The sequence below is a fragment of the Malania oleifera genome, unplaced genomic scaffold, assembly GCF_029873635.1.
Source record: "Malania oleifera isolate guangnan ecotype guangnan unplaced genomic scaffold, ASM2987363v1 ctg584, whole genome shotgun sequence".
NCBI lineage: Eukaryota > Viridiplantae > Streptophyta > Magnoliopsida > Santalales > Ximeniaceae > Malania > Malania oleifera.
Genome location: NW_026652104.1, coordinates 63,852 through 69,316, shown reverse-complemented (window position 1 = coordinate 69,316; position 5,465 = coordinate 63,852).

Sequence of the window (5,465 nt, the reverse complement as noted above, 5' to 3'; positions counted from 1 at the left end):
AAGCCAACTTCAGGACTTGACTCTATACATGGTTCACTAATATTCCAAATTGATTTCTTGGTGTATGTGGTTTTTTTTCTTAATAGTTGATTTATTGATTGTTGTTGTTTTGATTGTTTGATTATATAGAAATAGGAGTTGTGGTGGGATTGATCGGTTAACAAGAATACAAGAAAGCCTTTTTAAATGTAAAATGAACAAAATGATCAAGGAAATTTTTAAAAGACCCCAATTCAACCCCCCCCTCCCCTCTTGGGACACCACTTTAGGTTTCAATATGAAAATGTAAATACATGGTTCTAAATACCTATTCCCCATGACGTTCTTGAACTGTCACTTGTTTTCATTCTTGTAATCTTTTGAGTTCCGATGGATCTTTGCCAAGATATGACTTCTTTGTTCTTTATGCCTCCTGACTGTATCCTTCTGTGTATGCTAATATGTTTCATGTTCACAATATCATGCATTAGATCATACCAAGTGATTTTGGTCATTTTCAAAACGGATTGACTCAAAGTCAACAATCTCGCCTTTTTTTGATATGACACTAACCGTCAAAAATATATAATGGGTTACGCCTAACAAGTCCCCCCTTAAATAATGCATCCAATATTCAATAAAGGAAATATGCTCATGTCAAATGGAATATGCTCATGTTTATACATACGTTGTTTAGCTTGATTCCAAATGAAATATGCTCATGCTCATACACATGTTCTTTAATTCTTCTCCTATAACCTGATTGTCTCTCCCCCTGTTACGCAACTCATGTTTGCTAACAATATTTTCTATTCTTCTCACCCTTTTCACAATTTTTCTATTTTGCCCTAATTCTTCTCCCCCTTTTGACATCAACAAAAAGGTGTATAAAAATAGTGCATAAGTGTACATAACCTTATGTTCTTCGTCCATTTTAAATCTTAAAATTTTAAACTTGTTATACCATCAGATAAAAAAATTACTTCTCCCACTTTTGTTAGCAACCAACCCCTTTGCTAATGCATAAATCTGTGTTGTGGAATGTAAATTGCATTGTGAACATACACAGTGTGCCAAGTTTCAAACATTATGTGAGAATACCAAATGTTGATTAATGTGATGCCAAATGTTTACATCTAAAAATGTGATACCGATTGTTGAATAAATTAGCTAACCATGAGAATTTTAACAAATTGTGAATGTTAAGTGACATTGCTCCCCATTAATTATGTCATCTACTATAATTCTATGCAACCTCTCGACTATGCATAAAGCCTAATTCTCGCCTAATTTGGATAAACATATCCTCCGTAAGTGGTTTGGTGAATATATCTGCCCATTGTTTATCCGTGCATACAAACTCAAGTGTCACATCTCCTTTTTGCATATGATCACAAAGAAAATGATGTCTTATCTCTATATGTTTAGTTCGTGAATGTAATATAGGATTCTTTGAGATGTTTATTGCACTCATATTATCGCATCTTATGGGGATTGTTTCATAATTTAACCTAACATCCTTCAGTCGTTGCTTCATGTATAGCTTTTGAGCACAACAACTACCTGCTGCTATGTATTCAGCCTCAGCTGTGGAAAGAGCTACTGAATTTTGTTTCTTGGAAAACCAAGAGAATAAGGAATGTCCTAAGAAATAACAAGTACACTAGTTCTCTTCTTATCCACTTTGCTACCCCGCAAAATTAGCATCTAAATAGCTAATAATCTCAAAATATGTGTACTTAGGATACCATAATCCAATTTCCACGGTTCCTATTAGGTATCTAAGTATTCGTTTAACAGCTAGTAGATGTGACTCTTCTGTTGCCACCTGAAATCTTGCGCACAAACATATGCTAAACATTATATCAGGTCGACTGACATTCAAATAAAGTAAGCTACAGATCATTCCCCGATATCTACAGGAATACCTTGTTCATCTTTGTCTAATTTCAATGAAGAGCTTATAGGTGTACCTAGTATTTTTCCATCTTCCATATTAAACTTTTTGAGCAGATCTATAATATACTTCGATTGATTTATGAATATTCCATGTTTTGCTTGTTTGATCTAAAGTCCTAGGAAGAAATTTAGTTCACCCATCATGCTCATCTCAAATTCATTTTGCATAGTATTGGCAAATTCATTACACAATTCTTTATTTGTAGCTCCAAATATGATGTCATCTACATATACTTGCACTAGGAGTAAGTAATATTTCTTAGACTTTATGGGCAGAGTGGTATCTATCTTTCCTCTTATAAATCCATTTTCTAGTTGAAAACCACTTAGCCTTTCATACCAAACTCTAGGAGCTTGCTTTAAACCGTATAGGGCTTTTGTCAGTCTATAGACATGATCTAGATTCTTATGGTTTTCAAATCCTGGGGGTTGTTTTACGTACACTTCTTCACTTCTGTAGCCATTTAAAAATATGCTCTTGACATCCATTTGATATAATTTGAAATCCTTAAACGCTACATAGGCAAAAAGAATTCGAATGGCTTCCATTCTAACTACAGGTGTAAAGGTTTCTTCAAAATATATACCTTCTTCCTGGTTATATCCTTGAGCTACTAGTATAGCCTTATTTCTCACATTTATACCATGTTCATCTTTCTTATTCTTATGTCCATTTTGTTCTAATGATTGACTTATCCTCAGGTCTCGGAACTAATGTCCATATTTTGTTTCTCTCAAATTAATTTAACTCTTCTTGCATGGAAAACACCCATGATTTATCCTGAATTGCTTCACTCACATTCCTAGGTTCTTCTTGAGATAGAAATGCGAAATGAGTAATCATATTCCTAAGAGATGATCGAGTTGCTACTCCACGTAATGGTTCACCTATTATTTGATCAATGGGATGATTCTTTATGTACTTCCATTCTCTAGGTGGTTCATTAACCTCATTTTCAATGTGATTTGTTTCAATGGATGGTTCCTTAATTTCATTTTTCTTTTCTGAATCATTTTCAATGGATAGTTTCTCAAGTTCCTTGTTTATCTCAACTTCATCTTCCTCAGCTCTTTGGGAGAATGGATTTGTCTCATCGAGCACAACATGAATAGATTCTATAACCATCAATTTTCGTTTGTTATATACTCTATACGCTTTACTATCTAAGACATACCCTAGTAAGATGCCTTCATCACATTTCACATCAAACTTTCCTAGATGTTCGTTGTTTTAAGAACAAAACATTTACAGCCAAAGACATGAAAATCTGATATTTTTGGTCTATGGCCATTCCATAATTCATATGGAGTCTTATTAAGTGATGGTCTAATCAGAACTCTATTTAGCACATAGCAGGCAGTATTCACTGCCTCAGCCCATAAATACTTACGCAATTTATGTTCGTTAAGCATAGTTCTGGCCATTTCTTCTATAGACCTATTCTTCCTTTTAACTACACCATTTTGTTGTGGTGTTCTAGGGGCTAAAAAGTTATGGGCTATTCCTAATGAGTTTCAGTAGTCTCCCATGTCTTGATTTTTAAATTCTCTACCCCTATCACTTCGAATTTGGTGACAGTATAGCGCTTTCATTTTGGATTTTCTTGCACGAGTTTATGAATTGTTCATATGCTTCATCTTTGTGACCTAAGAATAATACCCATGTATATCTTGAAAAATCATCAACTATTACAAATGCGTATGATTTTCCTCCTAAACTCTGAATTGGGTTTAGACTGAATAAGTCTAAGTGTAGCATTTGGATTTGCCTAGTAGTGGAGATTTCTTTCTTCTTCTTAAAGCTTGTTCTTTGTTGTTTTCCTAGTTGACATGCATCACAGATTTTGTCTTTCATAAATTTAGTCTTAGGTAGTCCCTTAACTAATTCTTTCTTAACAAGTTTTGAGATTAAATCCATGCTTGCGTATCCTAGTCTCCTATGCCATATCCAACTAATTTCATTCATAGAAGAGAAGCATGTCACACTCTATGATGTTAAGTTATCAAAACTGGTGGTATATACGTTTTCATGACGCTCAGCTTTGAATAGTATTTTATTATCAGTTATGTGTTCAACTATGCACTTGTTATGTTCAAAAGATACTTTGTAACATTTATTACACAATTGACTTATACTCAATAAGTTGTGCTTTAAACCATCTACCAGTAAAACATCATCGATAATTAATGACGAATCATTACCAACTTTACCTACACCTGTGATCCTTCCCTTAACATTATCTCCAAGAGGGAGAAATCCTTCATCCTTGGGTGTGATGGATATGAACTTTGCTTTATCCCCAGTCATGTTACGTGAACATCTGCTATCCATATACCATTTGTCTTTTGAGGATGATGATCTTAAGCATATCTACAAGACACAATCAAACAACCAGCTTTGGTACCCAGATTTTCGTGGGTCCATGGGGGTTAGTGTTAGATTCTCCTTTTACCTTCCATACTTTATTAATTTTGACATCTCTATTTTTGAAAGGATAGTCGAATTTTATGTAACCCAACTTTTTACATTAAAAAAATGTAATATTTCTATGATAGTCCTTAGTTGGAACATATGATTTTGACTCTTTTACAAAGTATCCCATGTGAAGATTTCTTTCCCATTAAAACCAAGACCTTCCTTTTCTAGAGAATTTCTTTGAGCTCCTAGGAGGTTTTCAAAATTCTTTTGTCCTTCAGTAAATTTACAATGGATTTTAGATTTATCTTTCAAATCCTTTTCTAACTCCTCAATTTTCAATTCTTTATCTTTCATAAGGGATGCTTGTGATTCATTTTGACGTTTAACTAAGCTTGAAAGTTCTTTGACTTTACTTTTCAAATTAGAAATTTTCTTTGTTTTCTTCTCAAGCATTTTAATAGAGTACAATTATTCTTGTTTTAGTTCATCATATGAAATCATATAATTTTCATTTTCCGAATCACTGAAATAATATGGAGATGATGAAAGTGATGATTGTACCTCAAGGTCATCATGTGCCATTAGACACAGATTGGTAATCTTGTCGTCGCTGGATTTAGATCCTAAACAACTAGTTCTGTGTGTATCCTAACCAACTTTTAGCACTTTCTTCTTTTTCTTTGAGGCTTTTACTAGTTTGGGACACTCAAGCTTGATGTGCCCAACCTCTCGACAGTTGTAGCATGTTGGAGGACCTTCCTTCTTTTTCTTCATGCTTGACTCTCCTCTTTCTAATTTTGAGTTCCTAAATTTTCTATTGAACTTCTTATTCTTTTCAAGAACTTCCTAAACTTCTTTGTTAGCAAGGCCATGACATCATCTGATTCTGAGTCACTTCCTTCACTGGAGCTGTGAGATGTTGACTTAAGTGCTGTGGCTTTCTTTGCCTTGTTCTGTTCAGTTTTTCTCGCATTTATAGCAAGCTTATATGTGATGAGCGATCCAATGAGTTCGTCCACCGACATCTCCTTGAGATTTCTCCCTTCTACTATTACCGTAGCTTTCGCTTCCCACACTGGAGGTAATCCCCTGAGTATTTTCCTGATCA